Below are 23,902 nucleotides of genomic sequence, written 5' to 3'. Positions count from 1 at the left end.
TGAACAGTCCTGCACTTCACACTGCTTTTTCAGTGAAGCTTCAAAAAACATAAACAAAGCCAAACCAAACCAAACCAAAAGGAAAAAAGAAAGAAAGAAGGAAAAGAAAAAAGAATCAGAACAGCTGGAATTTTAATCTTCTAGGACAATTAAACCCCAATAAAGAATGTATTTATTTTAGTAAATTAGTAGAGCCAAGTGCTGAATCAGTGTTGCTTCCACTGTTGTGCGTGTTTGCAAGATGGGTACAACTTGGCAACACGCAGAGACAAAGAATAATACGAAGGGGGAAAAGCACACCATGAGCACATTAAGCCTTGCTAATTTGTTATCTATATTTAATGCTATTCTCACCTGTCCATGGGTTTCATTTGGTCTTACTAGAAACACTCACAACTCCTGCTGACTCCAGTGCTTAAGAGAAATGATAAGAACTGATGAAAGCCAGACTTGAAATCTAGTGATGCACTGTTACACTTCAATTAAAAGATGCAGTCATTCAAAAACAAATATAAACATGGCTGAAATGCATGTTTCACTGAGATAATTTTTCTCCTCGGCGATGGCAAAGGAGTTTGCATTTGAAGAAACCCTCATTTGAGGATACTGAAAATTAGATTGCATGTTTTCTTTCTTTCTTCGTCTTCTCTTTTTTCTGAAGGAAGGGAGGGAAGAAGCCCCTTTTAATCAGGGATTTGTAAAATCAGATTGCTGTGCAAAATGTAATACATTTAATTTAGTCTATTTTGTTATCCAATACAGTAATTCGCAAGCCACAGAGTCCCCATAAAGATGTTTAAAATGTAAATTGTGCTGACATTATTTAATCTAATACTTGAATACCTGAGGGCTTTTCTGCATCCCAGTCCTTCCCGTTCTTTGATTAAGCCCTGCGCAGAGGCACAACTGCAAAAACCCTCCCACCAACACCACCAGAAGTCAAATGGAGGTCTGGATTGTATTTCTCAAAGTGATACATCTCAGACTCTGCTTCTTAGGTATTTTTGTGGGCACAACTCCAGAGTTTCCAGCCTGTGCACCATGGATTTCACGTATTTTTCCTTGGGTCCTAGTAGTCAGAAATAACCACAGCCACAGCCCAACATGTAGCAGAAGAGGTAATTTTTCAGGCTTTGCTTTCTGACAAACATAAATCAAGGGACATTGAAGTATTTATATTTATTTACAGTTTCATAATTAGTTTGATGCATTGCTACTGCTTAATTGGGCTCTGAACTATGTAGCTCTTGATCGCATAGAATCACAGAATCATAGAATCACTGAGGTTGGAAGAGAACTCCAAGATCATCCAGTCCAACCATCCACCTGCCACCAGTATTTGCCCACTAAACCATGACCCTTAATACTATGTCTACATACTTCTTGAACACCTCCAGGCACAGTGACCACCACCTCTCTGAGCAGCGAATTCCAGTGCCTGATGGCTCTTTGGGTTAAGAAGTTTTTCCTAATTTCCAACCTGAACTTCCCCGGGCACAGCTCAAGGCCATTCCCTCTTGGCCTGTCACTGAATGTCCTAAGCCTTCAGTAACACCCTCTATTCCCTCAGCCCATCATGCCACAGCTGCAAAAATCCCCTCTGTTCAGCAGGCTCATTTCAGTATCCACAGGGCAGGGTTGCAGGTATGGCTTTAAGAAAAAGCTGGAGCAGCCCAAGAAATGTCCTCCTTCAGCCATATGCTGCATACTATTGCTGACCATGGAGCTGAGTTATGTCGTCATAACAGTCCTTGTGGAAGTTAGTTCAACTACATCAGCAACATTCGCAGATGAGTGAGGTGATTTTGTAGTGAAGCTGTTTATGTGCTCCTGTTTCCCTGGTGCCATTGGCAAAGCAGGGGTTCCTGACAACACATGGGTAGGAATGGATGGTGGAGGCAGATGAATGCTCCAGCTTGCAAACACAAGTGTGACTATTTTCGGAGGTGCATCTGGGGCACTCAGTGTCCTTTACTTTCCTTTCAAACAGATTAGAGTGCTGAGTCCTTTCCAGAGCCACGTTGGATGACCGTGGCTTTACTGAACAATGTTTTCTTTGTGATCTCCAGTCTTCATCATCTAATACCTGGTTGACATACTATTACAGTTGTAAGTGTCTATTCACACATGTAAGACTGCTGAGTCTTACATAACTTATATAACTTATGAGCCATAAATAACAACTGACACTAGGCAGAAACTGTTCATGGGGAAGAGGTGCCATGCAAGGTAGTTAGATTCTGCCACCACACAAAAGCTGAACATTATCTCACTCTACCAGCAATCTCACTGAAATAAATGATATTTTGAACAAAGAAATACGCACTATGAAGCTAAAGCAAAGCCAAGAGTATATTCTCTGCCGTACAAGAGTAGTCAAAAGAAAATATTCCATCTGAACAACCTGCTGTTCTTAGCTCCTCAGGGCTCAGTGTCTGGGTCTGCTTCACTGGCCCAAGAGAAGTCTTTCTTTTACTTCAGAAATTAATAGGAATGAAATAAGCTGTTGTTCAAAATTCCTCCCTTAAGGAGATCAATGCTCTAGAGTCATTTGCAATTGGCTTGAGGAGGGTCATCAGTGTGCTCATGTCCGTAGTGCTAAAGACTTCATCTATCCATGATCTTCCGAAGGGAAATATTCTGTTAGAAAAACACAAGAAGTAGAATGAAAATATCTAAGCCTGTTTTTGGAGAAGGCTGACTCATGGGGGCTCAAAACAAGGAGACTTAGAATGTTAAAAAGTGAACTTCAAGGGATAGACTTACCGTTGTCCCTTTCACATGTTTAGCACTAGGTAGAACTTGATAAACAGTGATGACTTCAAGACCTATCAAGTTCTGTAATAACATCTCATGGCTGGATTTTAGTCATAATTGCTTATTTCCCAAAAAGAGAAGGAGACCTGGAGCACTTGAGCATGCCTAGAATTTCACTGGGTATCTTCACTTTTTCTGACTGCTGGGCATCCACATTAATAATGCTGACATGCCTGTTATAGGTTTTATTTTGTACCCAAGGAGTATATGCATTGTATCAAGGATATTTTATGCCCCATTAACTGCATATTTTCAGAGAGAGAACTGTGTTATACCCAAGCAAGTACTGTCATCTGTGCATTTCAACTGCCTGACAGGAATGTTTGGAAATAGAAATATCAGAGAGAAAAGGGCAACCAGACTGGGCAGGAGGATGACTGCAAATTTGAATGGAAATTATGGAGGACAGACTGAAAAGATGTTCATAGGGTACACTGCAAGATTCAGAACGTTTTTGAAAGGAAAATAAGATGTGAATGAGATGAGAAGGAAAACACTGAAAAAATAGGAAAGTTCATATGATCAAAGAAGGAAAGAAAGTAAAGGAAGTGCCTACAGTTGTTAATGCATGGAAAAGAAGAGTGCTGTTGTACATTCAGCAGGATGTCAGGATGCTTGAAATGCTGTTTGAGATCATTTGATCCTCACAGTGCATTGCAGAACAAACAAACACTACAAAACAAATAAGATCTTTGTTGAAAATGCTTATAATGGAAAACTGCACTTTTCCCTGAGAGAGCCTTCCAACGTCAGAGTACTACAGTTATATGTCTAATGGTCTAATTTTACTACTACTAATTATCAACCTGAGGCTTCCACAGCTCAGCTGCACTGAGCGTAGGAATCTTGCATCATCTGAGGTCTTTGGGGTTATTATGCCTGTCTTGAGATTGACGTCCCAAAAGCTAAGGGTCTCCTCTAAGTCTGATGTCACAACAGCATGTTCCACCTGGATGTCTTTGGATGCCTACTGCATCTCAAAATGCATTAGATACCTCGTTGTTTATGACTGATTTGGGCTCTGACACATCATTTTACTCTATATTTCTGGAATAAGTCTTGGTTGTGAAAAGCATTATTTTCTGGAATTCAACCTTCAAGATGTTTCATGTGCTTGAAAGATACAATCAGACAATCATACGTAATGGTCTGCATGCAGAAGTCTACATGTAGACTGAGTATCTAAGCCCGTCAAAAGCTAATCAATATGATCAGCACAGCCTGGAGGGTAATCCAGCAGATTAGTCTCTGGGTGCCTCCTTTTGTCAGATCAGAATCACTTACTGCACACCACTGACTGTATCGATTAGATATCCATTGACTGTAACAGGAGCTGAGGCAGCTGCATGCCTCTAAACAGCAATCTGTTTAGTTGTCTCAGTTATGGTGATTGCATCGTAGTAGACGACATTCAGTTGTACACATGGAGGTGCAATGTCTGCGACAGCCTGAGGTCCTTGAAATTTCTGTGTGGATCATGCTGACATGTTTGGCATGGGACCAAAAGAACAAATGTGATGTGTCCAAAGGCATCTCTGGTAGCACTGTATGTCTCCGTATGAGCAACCTGACCTTAGCTGTGGAGACTTAGTTTGAACTCCTCTGAGTTTTCTGTTTCTCACGGTAGAAAAGATTTTTGCAGTACAGGATTGTTTCAGCTGCCTAAGCTTAGGTATTGGACACAGCTGATGGCACCATTGGGTATCCCAGGCACCTGTACAGGGTTGGTAGATAAGACATGGAACTTAGGAGAAAACAGTCTTCTTTGGAGAGGAGACCAGGCAAGCTGCTCCACAGTACCCAAAATTAAGTAGCAGTTTAGCTGCATCTTTTCAGGAAACTGAATTGTCTCCAATACCTGTTTATCTCAGAAGAGGCTGTGAACTAACTTCTATTTATTACTAAGGGTCATGAGAACATTTGTCACAGAACCAAGACTTTTTATAGGTCTTTTAGCAAAATAGTTTATATATAAGTTAGGAGTTTATTAATTGAAATGTTTTCTTTGATCTTTCAGGTCCCATCAAGTCTCAATGTTGGTGACCCAAATTTGAGAGAAGTATTTAATTTGTGCATTTAGTTTGAGCTGAGTTGTTTCCCCAAGATAAATGTCCTGTTCTTCTATTTCTTCCTAGCAGAATTGTGTTTTCCTAGTCAGCATTTCTAAAAAGAAAGGTGGATAGTTTGTTTTCTTTTCTGTATTGCAAAGTGCAACATTTTTTTTCACAGAGGAGCAAATGTTGGTGGCAGTTTTGTAAATATTCACTTGAAAATGTTGCGCTTGGAAATGAAGTTTGATAGCTCTGAAAGGAAAACCCAAGATTTTCAATAAATTAGGAAGAAAGGCTTAGTTGCACAAGAAACCTTGTAAGAGGCTGAGGACAAATACTGCTGCAAAGCTGGAAGGAAGCCAGGAGAACACAGTAAGCCAGAAAGACAGAAGAGAAGCTAAATGAGGGAGAGAAAAAGTAAGACACAAGATGAGACAACTGATAAGAGCACAGAAAAACAAGCAGAACACAAACACAGACTTGAGGAAAGGTGTAACAACTGCAGCAGACACATAGAGGGATGGCGAGAAAGAGAGGGCATCCCAGCCTGTTCTGCTGTAGCACCAGCTGGTTGAATGGGATGCTTGAGGAGAGGGTAGATTCACAAAAGGCTGTGTTTGGTAGTAAAACTGTCTTCAGAAATCAACTGCTCCCACACAGTGGCTCCTATACATAGGACAGGTATCCCCACCTCCTCAGCAACCCTGCTTGGACAATTCCATTCTGTTTTGCTGTCATTACTGTTGCTGCTTATTTTTAGGTTTTTTTTTGTTTTGTTTTGTTGGTTTTTTTTTTTTTTCCTTTTACTTAATTTATATGCAGCTTATATGCAACCTCCATTTCTGTGACTCTGGTTGCAGAGCCACCTCACAATGAGTACCAGGGTGGCAGCTGTGAGCTGCAGATCAGGAAAGGAAAGAAATTACTGCCCATGCAGAAGTGCAGGAACTCTACAAGCGGGCAGGGCTTTGACATCATAGCCACCATATCCAAAAACACACCTGGAGTCACCGACTTTTTGCTTGCCCCATTCTATTTCTTTTTCCCGAGTGCTGGCCCACCTGAGGGAAGCTCGTGATGGCAGTTTGGTTCCTGCCCTCTACATTGGCCCTCACTGAAATACAGACTTCATCAGCAGACACGATGGTTCCAGGAAATCAGTCAAAGGCATGGAACTCATGTTTTTTATTTCTGCCTATCACATAAAATGGTGGTAATAACGAGTCATGGAAAACAGGAATACATCTTGAACAGCTGCTACTTGAAGGGACATGATTTCAACTTCTGTGAGTTTTTCTTAAACATGGTGAAAGATTAAAGGAGGAGCATGTGAAATATTTAGGAATATTTCAGAAATATACAGATTTGCCAGGGAGCTCGAAGTGCTGACATCTCAACGCAGTAGCCCCAGGCTGATATGCTCACGCTCTGAGGACTTATAAAGGCTGTCCTCCAGAAGCTGAAGTCTACTGCTATTGGCATCGAGAGTAAAATGATAAAAGGATAAAAATGTTCACTTTGTAATTGCAGCCATTATCCTACAGTCTGAAGCTCGGTAACCTCTGGGAGCTGACACGCACCTATGCCAATGAATCTAGTGAGGCACAGATCGGAACAGGTCTAATGCAGCTGCCTTAATCCTGACTACCAACAAAAGCCTGGCAATGCCAAATTTTTAGGAAGTTTATTAGCTGTGGAGTCTAAAGCAAGACACCAGTAAAATGAATGCAAAGCCACTGGGAATTGTAGTTCTAGGAGGAGTTGAGATGTGGTGAATGATAAAGTACATAATGATGATAGCATTAAACCAGTTTTGACTGTGGCTTGACTTTGCTTGTCTTTCTGAAACAGGATGAATGTTCCTGGTTCTCTTGAAATGTGAGAGTGCTAATGATGAAATGCTATTAACATTGCCAACTATATGAATGTATTGATAGGCTCTCTTCTATGATACTATGAAAATCATGGTATTTTTGAGTTTTTCAAGTGGCAAGGCCTTGCAAAGTGTCCTATCAAAGAACAATCTAGAATAATCAATACTGTAAGTATTACTTGCTTCTCGCTGCCTATACTTCATCCTATAATTGGAGAGGTGATACTGCAGAAGCAGATGAAGCTTCTTCAGAGCACTGTGCAGTACAGGCCGCAAAGCTCCCTGCAGGGTGAGTTCAGTCAGAAAGCAAGAGAAACATAAAGGGAAGAGGAAGAAAGACATAAATGTTTAGAGGCATTTGAGAAGGTAGCAGAAACTAAAATGAGTGCTTTAGGCTGGATGTCATACGACAGAAGGTCAAGGAAAGTTTGCTTCTGGAAGAAATAGGCCCATTGTTTCCACCATTATAGCAAGGGAGAATTTTGTGGTCTTCCTATACTATCTTCCTATAAGTACAAACTGCTACGTTCTACACAAAGGGAATAAAACACAGAGTCCAGCAGAGTTGTGAGCTACAGATGAGGTAAGCACTCATGGATAGGGACAACTCCTACCTCAAGTGCTTGCTGTTTTTTTTCTTTTTAGCCACTGCTGTGAACTGAAGGACACATAGACATTTTCATAGATTTCACAGAATGTATTCTGTAGACACTGCTTTGAAAGGTCTGACATGACTGACAACAGTCATAGCCAAATCTGGATCTCTGGGCAAGCCATCCGTGAATATGTCTGTGGTCTTGCACATGATTACAGTATTGGTTACTGAAAGCACACTGTCCTGTGTTGGTTGCCGACAGCACACACTGCTGCTCATCTTCCATGTGCTGGGATAGTTCTTCATCCACCATATTAATTACTGTTGGGAATGCACTAATCTATACAACTCTTGCACTGTTCTTTTCTTGGTACATCCCATATTTGTACCTACCAGAAGCTTCTCTTAGCTAAGCCCTTAAGGATTATGTAAAGGCAGGAAGAGTGGGTCCTGTGGCCTTTGGGATAATCCTCTGACTGAAATACTCAGAGCACTTTGACAAGTACTGGTTAAACAGATGAGCTCCTGTGTGAAGTCCTTTCTACAGATACAGGAAACCTAAGGCAGAGCAAACCATATACAGATTTTTGAATCTAATGCATGACCATGACACTGAAATGCTTAGAAACTGAATTGGGAAACTACTGAGACGATGGCTGAGTCTGAAACTCTTCTGAGTCTGCGTCAGGGGTGTAAGTCTGTTTCTCTTATGAAATGGTAATGTAGGTCCTACTTTTATCCTCATTTGCCTTCCATCAGGACTGCATGTCTGCACAGTGTGACTTTAAACTGGCTGTTGTGACATATGCAAATGTCTCGTATGATGCCAACTTCGCATAATAACCTGGAAGAGAGAAGAGTCTACTCATCAAAGTAAAGTAAGGTTTAAACTAACAGCAAATTGGAAAGTTCATGCATTTTCTCATTAAAATGCCTTAATGCATTAATTGTGATCTTGTACAAAGAATATTGTTACTGTACATTAATTATAAGGGCCTTATGGGAGCCGTAAGTTCAGCCTTGTTCAGTGTTACCTTGGTTTCTAACACCTTGCTAATACCACCAATATGCTATGAAAAGATAGTATGTAATTTGCTGCTGATCTTTTAAGTACTTCCTAATCTGTGTGGTCATGAGTGGTTGTAAGGTAAACTAAACTGCTGGAGTGGACAAAAATTGTTGCCTCTCTCAACCCATGCTGACCTCTGAGTATGCTGATCTCACTGACGTGTAGAATTCCCCAGGTCAGAGCTGCTGCTGTTGTGAACCACTGCAGCTTCACACAAAGGGATGGAGCTCACCAGATTGCAGGACCTGTAATTAATCTGTCCCTGTAATTACAGACAAATGTTTACAAACCTTCTGATGTTTTGGACTTTTATCTAACAGGAAAAACAATCTGTAGGGTGTTCATTAGCGCTAAGGCCTTTGGTATTGTATCCTTGAACTGCGGAAAGCACTGCAGAGCGGAGTATTTGCTGAGATTCATTTTCTCTATTAAGTTCTGAATATGTTTTCTTTGAATGGCTCTTTTCTAACTTTATGTGGGTTCTCTTCTAAAGTTCATACAGCTCTATTGATTAAAATAGCCACAGTAAGCTGTGTACCATTCCAAAAAGTTATACTTTTCTCTTGGCCTCTGATATGTACAATCAGGAGTGCTACATTTCCCATGATGATATTCTAGAAAATTAATATGAATAAGAGGGAATATTTGTGCATTTTCATGGTGATTTTCATGGCATCTGAGCTGTACAGATGCTAGCACAGAACAGCCTCTTACACTTTATGAATTCTGAATAAGACCTTCCAGTAATGCACATATCAACGCTCAGGATGAGTTAGAGGTACAAGAGACGTATGACTGAAAGTTCAATCATATTTTATCCTCAAGTTAGAGTTGGGAAACTTTTATTCTTCTTCTGCTTCCATTCTGCTTTATTCTATGACTGTCATAGTATCCATTAGCTGCCTGTACTAAATCTTTGGATAGCATAGTTCTGCATTAGCATGTATTTCCTTTCCTTATTTCTGGCAACAGCTCTGGATTTTCAGTGATAAGAAGAGCAAAAAGTCAGACGCACATACCCATATTCAAGAAGCCCTACCTTAAACAAATTTTACAAAGAGAAATACAAATAAGCATGAGAAAAACAAAAGAGTTCAAGGGAGCCTTGGCTCTATTTCCACATGTTTATGTGTTAGAGGGAAGGGTTGGATGCAGTCCTCCTACATCTCACATTGTCCCCTGGAATTAATTTCAGCCCCTGGAAGAAACTGATTACCTCCTTTTCTCAACTGCTTTTCCCTGTAGCAAAGTTTTTAAGTGCTCTCCTATTTAACTTCAAAGTGTTGGGGATAAAATTTTCAATAATGTTTACTCATGAGCTCAAGAATGTCTGTTTCGAGGAGGCAATTGGCCATTCCTGCAAAACCACTGTTGCTATGCAAGGCTGATAGATGGGAAGCTTAGTGCTTCTCAAGTCCCCTGAATAAATTTGGAAAGCTGGAGTGATTAACAACCTATATTAGGACCATCAATATTGTCTTTCCTTTTCATATGGTTTTAGTTAATGGAGCACTTCCCCAGAAAGACGGGACCTTGGAGCTGGCAAGTCCAGGAGCCGATAAAGTTGATTTCCAGTCAGGATTCTTCTCGGTGCTATTTATTACCTTCTTGCCCAGAAAACACAGGCACCATCCAGTGCTCCATTGCATGAGTCCTTGTATAGATGTTTAAAAGGAAAACACAGCCCAAGAAAATTTGAAATACTTCACAGTAACAAGACCCAAAAGTGAGACAGGAAGAAAGAGAACGGGCAAAGTCGTCAGAGAATGAAGTCGTGCTACAGCGAGCATGTTTTACAGGATACTTTTATCACTGTTGGTGTGTATATGAACATCCCTCAGACAGCTCTGGGAAGGCCTTGGCATGGTCTGCCTTTGTCTCTGTGAAATGGGGATCGTTCTTCCAGAGACAGTGAATTCCAGGACAACAGGATTCTATGATTCTATGACATCTGTATTTTGGAGAATGTTGAATGGATGGATGCAGCCTTTAACCTTTGATTTGCTCAGACAGAAATGTGTGGGGTTTTTTTTGGTTTTTTTTTTTTTTGCTGTAATTGCTGCTTCTCCAGAAATCAGCAGATATACTGATAACATTTTCCCTGAAGTGAATCTGTTTACAGAACAGCCCCTGGTGAGCTTTGGTGGGCCCACAAACTATGGCTGGAGCCCAGTGGTCTCACATCGTGTTTGGGCTGCAGGTTGGGTTTTTCCCTTTGTTTGGACATTATAGGAGCAGGTCCAGATTTTGTCAGCAGTTTCATACAAGAATAGACTGACCCACTGTTAACAAAGTATCTATGAAATTCAGAAGTTGTACTATAGCAATTTAATTTCAGTATAATAGTAAATATGTACAATAATTATTCTTAAAACGCTGTTGTCTTATGTGATTTTCTTGCATCTACTTTCAGATAATTATACTTTAATTTTTCTCACTTTTCTCATTTTTAATAGGTAAATATAATTCCTACAAATGAATTTCCTAGAATTTTTTCTCTGTTGCACAACCAACAGAACAGGAAGAGTGATTCAGCTTACCTGAAGCAGATTTAACCATTAGAGCGTTGAGCTGTGCTCAGATACCCACAAGCAGAATCCTGTTCTGAAATCGTAATGATGGAAATGTGGATTTCTTACTTTTCTGCCTGCTAGCTTTTCCAAATGCAGCTTGCTCTGCAAATCTACATGCTGTGGGCTTGTGACAGCACAGCCTTTCTCACTGATATAATGCCAGTTTGAAAAGTGAGGAAGTAAAATAAGGGCAAACTAAATTTGTTTTAATTACTAGGTAATGATGACCTGGAAGTCCTTGGTTTAAAAGCTTTCATAACACTTCTTTACAACCATAAGGTAATCACAACCCTCTAATAAACCAAGAACTCCCCTGTAAGAGGCTTTTTCTCAGTGTGTGCTTGTTTTTACTCCAGGTAGCAATAGCAAATCAGTGTTTTTGTCTGTAAGGTACATTTCACACAAAATGATTCAGCTTCTCTATTATTTTTTTCCCAGGGGAGATGCCACAAGGAGACGAGCTCCCTTCTAGAGCTGCTGTCCCTGAGAGCCTTGCCAGCTCATGTTAGTCATGGTCAACAGCATTGAAGTGCTTTGCAGAACACAATTACATTTGGAAGCAATAAATCTACATTTCTAACAATTGTTTATGTAGGATGGAAGTAGAACAGCACAGATAAGTGTTTGTAAATAGAGCAGGTTCTAGTGAATACACATTACCCAAGTCTTAGAATGTGATGAAGCTGTGATAGCTCATTTTCCGACTACACAACTATTCAGAGCTGAAACACTGTAAGTTCAAGCAGTGGATGAGGGCAGTGATGCATTCCTGTTGCACTTCCATCCACTGCTGGAGCAGAATAAGGCACTGCTCAGGGGCTGTGGCTTCAGTGCTTTGGAGGAGCTGTGAAGGATCTGAAGAGCCCCACTGGTGTGGCTTCACAGGGGCTGGGCTTTGCATCACGTAAAGTATGTTTTGTCTGAGCAAAGTTTTCACACCTTCCACTCCAGTGACTGTGTGGGCAGTGGGATGCAGCCCTCCCAGCAGTGGGCACCTGGTTTGCTCATTGCTGACTACAGGTGCTTTTGGAATCCCATTGAGGAAACTCTTGACAGACTATTTACTTCAGATGTGTAAATCTCTCAGGTGAATAGTTCTAAAGGAACAGGGATGTTTTTCCTCCAATACTGACTTAGTTTTCTAGGCTGTGGATAAAAAATGAGACAATCTGAAATCCTAAATGAGTGGGCTCATCGAAATGCTTGTGTGAGTGCACAGTGATCAATGCAAAATTAAAAATTAGATTGAAGAGAAAGCAGAACAACTCTACAGCTGTCTTCACTTGGATATCACTGACCTTTATTAGTCGTATGGGAGCACAATAAATTCATTTTATTTTCTTACAGTGGAAGACATCCTTTCTATATACGGTTTGCCCTGGCATTTCTGTGACATGGCAAGTAAATATGAGATCCTCACCTGCTGGTGTCTCTGCCTTTTGGAATTTCAGACACAATGTGTTCTCTGGCAAACAAAAAAGCTAAGCCTGAAATCAAGATGAGAAGAAAACCGCTTTTGTCTGCAACTACAGATGTTAATGAAAGCCTCCCGTTTTAAGAATGGCCATGGTTCCAACTATCCTGCCAGTGCTGGTGGGGTTTGTATGGGGCAGGGCAAGTGTGGGGTAAAAGCAAGGGTGAAAGAGAGAAAACAGGAACGAAAAGAATGGAAGGAAGAAAGAAAAATAAACTTTATTAGAGACGTTTACACAGGAACAGGTTGCCCAAGGAGGTTGTGGATGCCCCATCCCTGGAGGCATTCAAGGCCAGGCTGGATGTGGCTCTGGGCAGCCTGGTCTGGTGGTTGGTGACCCTGCACATAGCAGGGGGTTGGAACTCAATGAGCATTGTGGTCCTTTGCAACCCAGGCCACTCTATGATTCTATGTTTCCATTTTACTCTTTCTCTCTGTTTAAGCTGTTTCTGCAAAAGTTATACTCAGTACTTTAATTCATAAATTTAATTGGAAAGTCAGGAACTGACTGATTTTGCTGCATCTACTTCAGCATGGTGTTGTATGCCCGTTTCTCCTATCTGTCAGCAGCTCTGTTTAACATTTGCCAAATGTATTTGGAACATCATCATAATATTGGATGTCTTCTATAAACTGTAAACTTTTCCACTGTCACAGCACAAACATCCTGTCTATTAAAACCAGGCTTTCTGTCAATTGCAGATGCAAGATAGACAGCCTTCTGAAAGGAGAACGGTCAGATAACAGCTGCCTGGTTTGCAGTTATTTCAGTCCATTTCTCAGGGAAAAGTGTATCACCCATGACAATTGTATTCAATCTCTTCCAATTAGAGGATTCATAAAACAAAATCTGTGCACGGGGGTTGCTCCAAAAGTAATGCCTCCTATTTCATTATGTTGTCTCATGATGCCAGAGGCGGATGTTGGTGGGACAGCAGAAGAGGCTGAACCTTCTCACCAATATTCCATTATGTTTTGTTGCTGTGTGACAGATGGCAACAGAGGGCAGTCTGACAGAATGGTGTCTGACATGGGAGTGCGTATGGAGCAATAGGGTGGAACGGAACTACTCCCTGGGGAAAAGATGGCACCCATTAGCATTCACCAATGCTTGTGAATGTTTATGGAGACTGAGCAGGGGGTGTGAGTGCAGTGAGGGGTGAGCAGTGTGCTTTAACAGCGCAACAGTGTGGCATATGGTCATCACTGTGCTGAAGAAGAATGCTTTGTAGCTGAGAATTTGATCTATCCAATAGTGTTCTTGTGCTCTTTGTGCCTGTTGCAGTTTCCATGGAAATAAATAGGAGGCATTACTTTTGGAGCAACCCCTGTTCTATGGACTCCTGCTTAGTAATTCAAGCAGCGTCAATAGCTTTGTCACCACTTGTGGGTTACAAAGAAGCAATATAGTGTACAGCAGTTAAATTTATAGCTGCTGATCTGGAGATCAGCTGAATCCATGAAAACGCCCTTACCTGAAATTGGAAACAGTGGTATTGTGTCTCCCTTCCCTGATGTTCAAAGTACATGCAATGCTTTCTGATACCATTTGGATTTTACTGAGAGTTTCTGTGCTGTTCATTTAGCTGGAGCCATGGTCTCAACTTCCTGGCTGAAATCAGGGATTTAATTTCACTAAATTTTGCACTCAGTCAATCAGCAGAATTAATCCATCTTCTCTGCAGACCCACATTACTGTGCCTCAGACTACAGAGGACTGTGCCATCTGATAGCCCTGCAGTGTGTCCAGCCTCTTGGAGTAGAGAATTTGAAGATGGAAAAGTCTTTCCTGTCGACTTTAAGAACTGAATTTTAGTGGCTTTTAAGCTGTGTGCTGCAGCACTGATGGTGCTCCTTGCAGTTTCCAGAGAAGCAAATATATCAGCACGAAAATGAGCTGCACCAGTTGCTCCCTTAAGGATATGTTCTTCATCTGAAATAAGTATCTTGTTAATGGAAGAAAGAAATGGAAAAACTTTGACTGGCTTTTGGAAGGTGTAGGGCAATGTGTTCAGGTTGGTGCCTCTCCTGCTGCTGAGTGGGGCAGTGCTATTTTGCCTGACAACCAGGCAGCTATCAAAAGCGTGGAGGGAAAGGATGAGCTCTGAATTAATGCACTTCTGGACTCGGTTTAAATTTGTTCCACTGTTAGCAGGGAGAAGTTTTAAGAAGGGCCAGATGCCAAATTGGAAAAGAGTGAGAGCTAAGAGCAAGTCCTACAAGCTCAGGAAGAACCTATTTAACTCGTACATTATGTCTCTTGCGTTCAAATCTGTCCTTTTTTGTATTTCACAAATGTCTGTACCTTGGGTTAGGCATTCCGGCATGCACGTCCTCTCTTCAAATCTTCCAAGAGGGCTGCTGAATTAATCTGCCTATCATTTGCATTTTGAGAGCCTCAGGACCAGGTGTTAAAGGTGTTTAAGGACCTGGAAATGCAAAAAGAAAAAAGAATACCTCTAAAAAGCTGACCTCGATGACATTCTAAGTGGCAAGTTGTTCTGCTTTCATGCTCAGATCATCCTCTGCCCTTAGATGGTAGACTGCAGCTTCCAGTGTTACGTGCCAGCCTTTAACATTTTGGTATGCGAGAAAGAGTGGTGGAAAGAGAAGGGAAACACACAGCAGGCCTGGAAAGATTGGAGTTATGGAGGATCCCTGGAAATTCTAGGGCAGCCGTTTGCTGAAATGTGTTCACATTTGCTCATTTTTTTCTCAGCTTACATCTAAGAAGTTATATCAGCTATTGTAACTACAATTAAGCCCATGCCTGATAGATTACTTTGCTGCTATCATTCCATTCAGGAAGTAAAAATAAACTAAGTTAAAAATGAGCTAGAACGTGATGTCATTATTAACATTATTTAAATAGCATTTAAAGGCCCCATACTCATATCTCATAAGAATTCCTTTTCTTCCAGGAGTGGTCATTTGAAGATGCAGTCTGTGGATGCACCACTGATTTACAGAGTTGTGCAATGCTCGCAGTTATATTCTGTTGACAGAAGTTCCCAGCACCATGCTTGCCCCATTGCTAAGGCAGACCAGACTGTCCCCTTAAAGGCTGTGATCATACAATAAGAAATGGATTTCTGAAGAGCACCGCTGATCAAACAGGATGGAGATACTGATGGTGGGTATTGGTTTTTAACTGGTCTAAGCAGATCTCCTCATCCCCTGCATCTGGTGTGCCATAGCATCTCCCTTGTCACGCAACTGCATGGATAGCTTGTGAGCTAGATGCCATAATGTGAGAGCAGTCACAGAATTGCTGCGGTCCTGCTATGCTGTGCTGCAGCCCACTGGGATTTCCCTTCCTTCTCCTTTCTTGAATAGAGGTATCAGAGCTTCCCTGGTGGGAAGAGAAGAGAGGGTTTGACAGCAAATTTGGAAACAGCAAATCTCAGGATGCCTGAGCGGAAAATCAAGCACCTGGAAAATGTGAATATGTGATACAAGAAAAATACTTTTGTGAAGGAAACAGGAATATGCCAGCAATGTGAAAGCATCCTTGATATTAAAAGAGTACCAGGTAATTCTCCATTTGCACTGCTGTTCTAATGCCTCTATTCCTTATCACAGGAACTTATCACAGAATCACAGAATGGCCTGGGTTGAAAAGGCCCACAATGCTCACCTAGTTTCAACCCCCTGCTATGTGCAGGATCACCAGCCAGCAGACCAGGCTGCCCAGAGCCACATCCAGCCTGGCCTTGAATGCCTTCTCAGTCTATAATCAGAAAGAAATGTGTATTCATTAAAGTGCATGGAGAAGCCAGAGACAAATGGCTTACACTGCAGAGAGAAACCATTTAAACTTTTTGTATTTTCATTGCTGTAAATCAAATACAATGTCATAGAGGAGCTGACAAGAATACACAGAGGTCACAGTCCTACCCAAACAACGGCAGCAATACTGTGTTTCAGTATGGGGACAATGTAAGCCTAAGACAATGTAAGCCTAAGTTAACCACTCAATTCCTATCTCTAACATGCTATTTTAAGATATTCCATGTGAAAAACAAAACCAGAAAAGGCAATGGAGAATGTATAGTGGAGAACAATGTGGCCATATGACAAGAAAATGGATTAGATAAACCCAGTGTACCTTTTCCAACTCTAACATCTATGATTACAGAAAATAGTGCACCTGAGCACAGTTGGGGCCTATTGATTTCTCTCTTTGGTGACTTGATAGAAAATTTTCCTACATCCCTCCTCCGACCTCCTGTGTAGAGGACTGTATCATCTTCTCCTGTATCCCCTTTGCCACAAAAATTTAGCCACCTGAGTATGGACGGGCAATCTTTTCCAAATCAGATGTTATTTTCCTACACTTCATTTTTTTGTTTAGTAGATTTTGGTTGATAAGTAGGACACTGCTACTTTTCAGCACGTGGATGACCAGGCTGTGAAGTGACAGGACAGATAGATGGAAGCAGAACATGTGCAGCTGGGTTCACAGCTGCTGGGCCCTACAGTGAATGGAGGATGAAATCGCAGGTTGGGATCCGTGTTCTGACAGAGGTAGAGGAAACATGACATCCCATCTGCATGGGTTTTCACCTGGACAGCCTACACTGACCATCAGCTCCGTTGGCTTGAGGATCAAGGCACTGTTCAAGCTATATACTTGTTCAGGGATGAAAAAAGCAAAAGCATTTATTTGTATCAAACAGAGGAGAGAACAGCCTATGCAGAAGAAATGCAAGCAGATGGATGGGGGACAATAAATAAAATAAGGAATAGCTGAAGCCTTCAGACATCTGTGCTGGCTGACAAGTGTCTGTGGGATCTAACAGAGGCTACACAATAAAAAAAAAAAAACAACAAAGAAAGAAAGAAAAATAAGAGATGCATGAACATTGATTTCATTAACCAAATATTTTGGTTCACATCCTTTTTTGTTTTTTGTTTTTTTTTTTTAAGGAGGAAGACATAGTGAAACAGACATCTAGAATAGGTTGGGAGAACCATACTTTAAGATTGGCTGTTTCTGTATGCCATCTGTTTGGGAATTTTGTGGTGAAGTGAAAAGCTTGTAATAGTTTTGAATATGGTAGCTGTCTAAAGTTAGATTAAATTAATCATAATTTCTGGTTTTCTGTGTCGTAGGATCCTGCTTATACTCAGGACTTTGAGAAAGCAGTTTTGTAACACGCGACTGTGCAGTAATCAGCAGAGTACTGCATGGAGAAGAGGAGAGGAGAGGAGAACTCACAATAAAATGCAAAATCCCAATTGAATCCTCAGCAACACAGAAAAATATATGGCATCTGCCTACACATGCAGGACAGATGCTATATATTTTTAGGGAAATACTTAATTTGTAATTAAGGTTTATTCCTAATGAATGTACAGTTCCTTCTGCCAAAATTAATAGGAAAGACACTAAGGGATATGCAGATAATTGCACACATACCTGGAAATTTTTCTATCCTGCTCCTGTGCTGTTTTGGACCACTACCAACGTATCTGAAAACAGAATGCCAACCCTAATGCTGAAATTCAGCTTTAAAATAGGCGAACATTCAGGAACTCTAATTCTGCTGGCAGTGACTCTCCTGCCTTCAGTCAGAAACCCAAACCTTTGTACCGCAGGTGTTGACTAACACAGCAAACAAACTGAAAGCATCAGTGAAATAAATGCTTGCTCCCTAGTTAGCCTATGGAATGCAGGAGCTGTGACAGTGACAAGTATGCTGATGAGAGGACCAAGAAATGGACAGTACTGTGCATGTGTGTTCCTCAGTCCAATGTGCTAATGAATTCCCTGAGAAGCAATCAGCCTTTCTCTGAATTGCTCCCACACAATCTGTCACCACGTCTATGTTGCAGATATTCCTCAGCTGCACTGTCTCAATCACTACAGCATTTTATTCGGGAAGTGGCTTTTAAAATTGTGTTTATATTTTCTCTCTAGAAATCTGGACACAGGTTGAGGTTGAAAAGTAGAAGGGTTGAAATATCTTATTCTGGTTGTACGCTGTCTTTCAAGAAGACTTTGGAAGTTATTTTCTGAGAAGATAGGAGCCTTTGTGTTCATCAGACTACAGCTGTGTTTTGTCCTTTTCCCTTCTTTGCTGCAGTTGGAGTTAAACATGGTGTAATATTTGAACACCTGAATCTGGAGCGCTTTACTGACTGGATTGCATAGAAAAGATACACAGGAAGGAGGTGGTATCAGACCTCCTGCTCAAACCCACATTTTCCTTTTCTCCACATGGATTACATGGAGCCCCAGGCTGGGCAGTGAGCAGCTCCCTCTGGCCCAGCACAGCCTGCAGGCCCTGCAAGGCTCTCAGCTCTGCAGCTGCTCAGGGCCAGGGCTGTTTCCCACCCCGACACCAGCTGGCACACAGCAGCCCCATTCAGATTCTCCCTCTCCAAGGCAGGATGGCCACATGCAGTGTCTCACTGGGAGAACTTCCTGGCCTGTTCTAATTTCCAGCCATGCCCAGGGGTTGTTGCGGACAATGATCACTGAGGGGAGGGGAAGCCAGGACAGGACCATCCAATCTGTTTATTGGCAAATAGAGTGGAGCTGTGGGGCCTCAGACAATGTCCTCAGCAGTGCTCAACTTGTTAATATCGAGGTTGCCTCAAAGTGGGTACTGGCATAGCCTGTGGTGCCTGGGGGCAATCTGCCATGTATGGCCTCTGAAGAGACCAGTGAAGAGAAACGAGTGCTGCACACAACAAGGAGTGGGTAGGCGGCAGCCCTGAGGTCAGTCTGACCCACAGGCTGGGCATGGTCTTCACTGGAGGATTTCTGCAACTATCTGAGGGGCTTTGAAGAGCACCAATCCCAAAGAAAGTTGGGTGAGACCATGAGAAATACTGCTAAAGTATTTACTTCAGGAGGACGTTCCACTCCAAAAACAAAACAGGAAAATATAGACAGAAATTTACTTGTTAGATCAAATTACAGCTGTAAAGGACCCAGATTGCTGTAGGTGCACTGATGAATCTGAAGTGAATTTGTGGTGTCTCTACTGAGGAGGACTTTTATAATGCATCAGTTCTTCTCCCCTTCAGCACACTCCTTTAATGCATATGCATGTCCCACTGATTTTGGTTAATACTTTGTACAAAAACTATTTCTCTCTTGATGGTGATGCAATGTTCATTAGCAGTGAGGCTGACAACAGTAACCTCAGTGGAAACATTCCCTGAAAGATGTCTTCCCTAATCCGGTTCAGGATCACAGAATCACGGAATCACAGATCACAGAATGCCTTGGGCTGGAAGGGACCTCAAGGATCATGAAGCTCCAATCCCCCCACCACAGGCAGGGCCACCAACCTCCACATTTCATACCAGCCCAGGCTGCCCAGGGCCCCATCCAACCTGGCCTTGAACACCTCCAGGGATGGACGGGGCACCCACAGCCTCTCTGGGCAGCTGTTCAGCACCTCACCACTCTCATAGTAAAGAACTTCCTCCTGACATCCAATCTAAACCTTCCTTCCTTCAAATTAAAACCATTTCCCCTTGTCCTGCTGTTATCTACCCTTTCAAAGAGTTGAAAGGATGGGATATGCAATCTTTTCTTAATACCTTACAGTATTGTGAATGATTTTACCACACAAAGCAAAGAAATTGGCTTGCTACTGGATGGTAAATGGTTCATAGATCTCCAAATATGAACATTAATGGGAGGATGATTTTGTTCATAAAGAGGCTGAAGCAACCTCCGTCATGTGTTCTCTTACTGCTTTACAGATTTCTTCTTCTTGGAAGCATCCTGGTGCTGGTAGATGCAAACACCACCAAGGAGGTGCTTTTGCAACATGAGAGGGAGGTTCAGGAGCTGCAGAAATGCACCCAAGCAAAGCAGTGCTGCTGGTCTATGAGACAAGGTCAGCTCACTCCTGCTGAGCTGGCAACCATGCAGGGATATGCTTTCTCTAGAGCTGGAAGGGTACAGTGAACTGCAAAATACTCAGCAGTCATTTTTCCTGCTGCCAGTGAGGGCTTAATAAGGATAAAATTCTAAGTTAATTAGATCAGGCTCTTAAAATCGCTAATAAGGGAAGCACAGTGCGCAGCCTCCAATTGGATTATTTATTAGCTTCAGTGACTGTCGTGCAGCAAGTGAATTCCTTCCACCAGAAGGCAGGCAGTGAGGACTCCCAGCGTTTCTCTTCAGGGAACGTCAGCTCTGTAAGCTCCATTCTGAGCCAGAGTTTAGAAATCTAATCACAGTAAAGAAAGAGTTTTTAAAGAGAAATCCCTTGCAAGTGCCGTGTCATTGTCGTGCTACTTCTTTTGAAATATCAGCAAGAAACAACCAAGGAGTAGCGCTTGTAATGTATAATTGATGGTTTGCAGGTATCTCCAAACTTAGAGCAATTAGGCCCAGGGTGCACCATTACTTATTCATCGCCATCTGGAACTTATAACTTTGTAAGCCCTGCAATGGTTTGTGTTTGTTTGGCAGAAACTGCAAGTTTCGTGTCTAAGTGCTGCATGATGCTGCAGAAGGTAAATTTTTAACAGTATCCCGACATTATGCAGCCGAGTGAGATAAGATAAACATGTTGGACGGTCAGAGCATAGGAAGAAGCAGATAATGCAAAATCTGAGGAGGACAATGCCCTTCTGAAAGAAAGAGGGCAGAGAACACTTCCAAACAGATCTGCAGTATTGCTGTTGCACCAACAGAAAGCTGTGGCATCAATCCTTGGTCACAGCGTGCAGCAGAGGAACAGCTGTGGTTCAGCTTTGGGTACTGCTCACTGGAGTGGAAGAGCTGTTGCTGTGAGAAATGGGAGAATCTCTCCCTCTCCTCTTCCATGTTTAAGTAGAGTCAGAGTGGGGATGGGTGGGGGCTTAATGAGAAAATGCTGTTTCCAAAGAATATCATTACACTGAGCATTAAAACTCTTCTTGCTACTCTCAAAAATATTCCCTCTGGAAACGCAAAAACAAAGCAAGAAAGTGAATAATAAATGCTAAAATCCAGAAAGTGAATCAAAACAACACTTTGGCTGTAAGTGCTGTAATCTTATAGTTTACCTGGGAGTCCAATGGATGATATGTAAGAGTCTGAGGACGATAATATTTGGACTCTTCAGTGTTTGTCATCTCATCAAACAATATTACCAAGTAACTGAAGCCCTAAGCAAATGAGTGGCTTACCTTTGCTTTCATGTGTACTGCTCTGGAAGAGATTAGAAGTATACGCTAGTGTAAGAGCACACATTGTAATTCTCTCTCAGACGCCCTAAGCATCACTTATTAATATCATTGAAATCATTAACAGCACATTTTAAACCAATTTACAAGGAAGGGGAATCACAGTTTTCTTTCAAACATAATTTTAACCACGTCCAATGGCTGTGTTTAGTGCAAATCCTGTTCACACGGGTACCTTTTGCTTTCAGACCCTCAGTGCATGATGACTCCTGTTGAATCACAGAATCACAGAATGCCCCGGGGTTGGAAGGGATCTCAAGGATGATGAAGCTCCACCCTCCCCCCCCCCACAGGCAGGGCCACCAACCTCCACATTTCATACCAGTCCAGGCTGCCCAGGGCCCCATCCAACCTGGCCTTGAACACCTCCAGGGATGGATGGGGCATCCACAGCCTCTCTGGGCAGCTGTTCCAGCAGCTCATAGTAAAAAGCTTCCCCCTGATATCCAATCTAAATCTTCCCTCCTTCATTTTAAAACTATTTCCCCTTGTCCTGCTATTATCTACCCTTTCAAAGAGTTGAGCCACATCATGCTGCAGAGGCTCAGGGTGCTCATGGGCATCCCGTCCTGATGACTCTCAGCTCTCAGGGGGCTCACAGGGCACTGTGGGACCCAAGGATGAGAGCACGAATGGTGATGTTATGCTCGTTGTGCTGGGACATTCATCCTGCTCCCAGATGTTCCTACATTCCCAGGTGAGTCAGCTGTGAGAGATGGAGGCACCTTGCTCTGGGTGCTGCAGTGTGAGAGGCCAACCCAGGAAGCAGAGAAATAAAATTATGGTAAGCAATAACTTTTAAGGTAGTCCTAAGTATGCAGGATAGCTGTTCTCAAACTCCAGAATAGCCTTTGCCATGGGAAGTGGGGGGGAAAGTTGCTAAAATCTCACATGCTTGTGTTATTTACATAGAAGAGATGGGGGGAAACATTCAGATGAAGGGGGTTCTATCCATGACAATTATTTGTCCTCGCATACACAGGAACAGTGTTTGTGAACTGAACCTCTGCAGCAGGAATGAGAACCAGGGAAGTCCTGTGTGCTCATGCCAGGACCTGCATCGCTGCCACTGCCTCCTGCAGAGACACAGGAGCGCTTCTCCAGGAGGGGCTGGTTTGAGGTTTCCTGCTCACCCTCTGCTGTGATGGCCCCACTTGTCAGATACCCGGTGTAACTGCTGCTGTCAGATACCCACTTTAACTAACTGCTGCTGTCAGATACTCAGTGCTAACTGCGGCCTGCAGCATATCCAGGGAGGTGTGGTGCTGAGTGAGCAGAAGAAGCAGGCAGTGCTCCAAAGAAACAAGCAGTATTTTTTAACAGAGAATAGCATTTACTCTTAAGAGCTGTCGAGATCCTCAGCTGCCATCTCCTCCGTTGTGTGTCCTCTGCTTATTTCAGCATGGATTCCCTTCCTTCAGGGTATGGAGATCTGTGCTGCCCTCTTAGTCTGGTTATTGCACTGCTATTCCTCGTGCAGCCTTTCTTACACGGCTGTTTTTTCTGCCTATGTTTATTTGTGAAGGTCGTGGAGGACTGGCTGTGATAAGAGCCCCAACACCTTCCCTCTCCTGAATTGTTCTTGTTAATTCAGTGCTGATTGAAGATTGATACAGCTTGGGAGATCAAAGTCTCCTTTCCCTGTGACAGCTCAAGCTTCTCCTCGGGACACTTCTGGTTTGACCCTGGGGTAGTGCAGGTTCCAAATCCATTAAATCCTTCACTCCAATCAGATGAATCTCATTGCTGTAAGTTTTGCAGGTGGCTTTCTGCAGTGGACAGCCATTCTCTCAAATTTCAGCGGTCATCCCACTCCTTCTGGTCACTTGGCTGAACTCAAATCACAGCTGAGAGTGCTCTGCAAGCCCGTCCTGTGACTGCTCATAGTCATCCAGCTGCTGAGCTGCCCTTTGAGTCTTTGGACACATCCATTGTCAATTCAACATGGCAAGAAAAGGGACATCTTCTTTTGGTTAAGCTGTGTGCAAGAACTGTCACTTGTTTAAAGCTACCCAGGGTCTGCAGTGCTTCAAAATCCATATCCACACATTTAGATGGATGTTACCTTTGGAGCAGAGAGGCCAGGCTGCCTTGGATAAATCACCTTTTCACATACACAAGTTGGGTGGTTCACAGTAATGGAGCAACAACGTGGCCACTGTAAATCTTGTTGGGTCAGTCTGTAGTTTATCATGGAAACATCACTTCTGCTAGAATATTCTGCTTGAATTGGAGGTGATTTGTGTTAG

The sequence above is a fragment of the Gallus gallus genome, chromosome 3 (genome assembly GCF_016699485.2).
Source record: "Gallus gallus isolate bGalGal1 chromosome 3, bGalGal1.mat.broiler.GRCg7b, whole genome shotgun sequence".
NCBI lineage: Eukaryota > Metazoa > Chordata > Aves > Galliformes > Phasianidae > Gallus > Gallus gallus.
The sequence above is the reverse complement of the archived record's forward strand: the minus strand, read 5'-3'. Positions refer to the sequence as shown.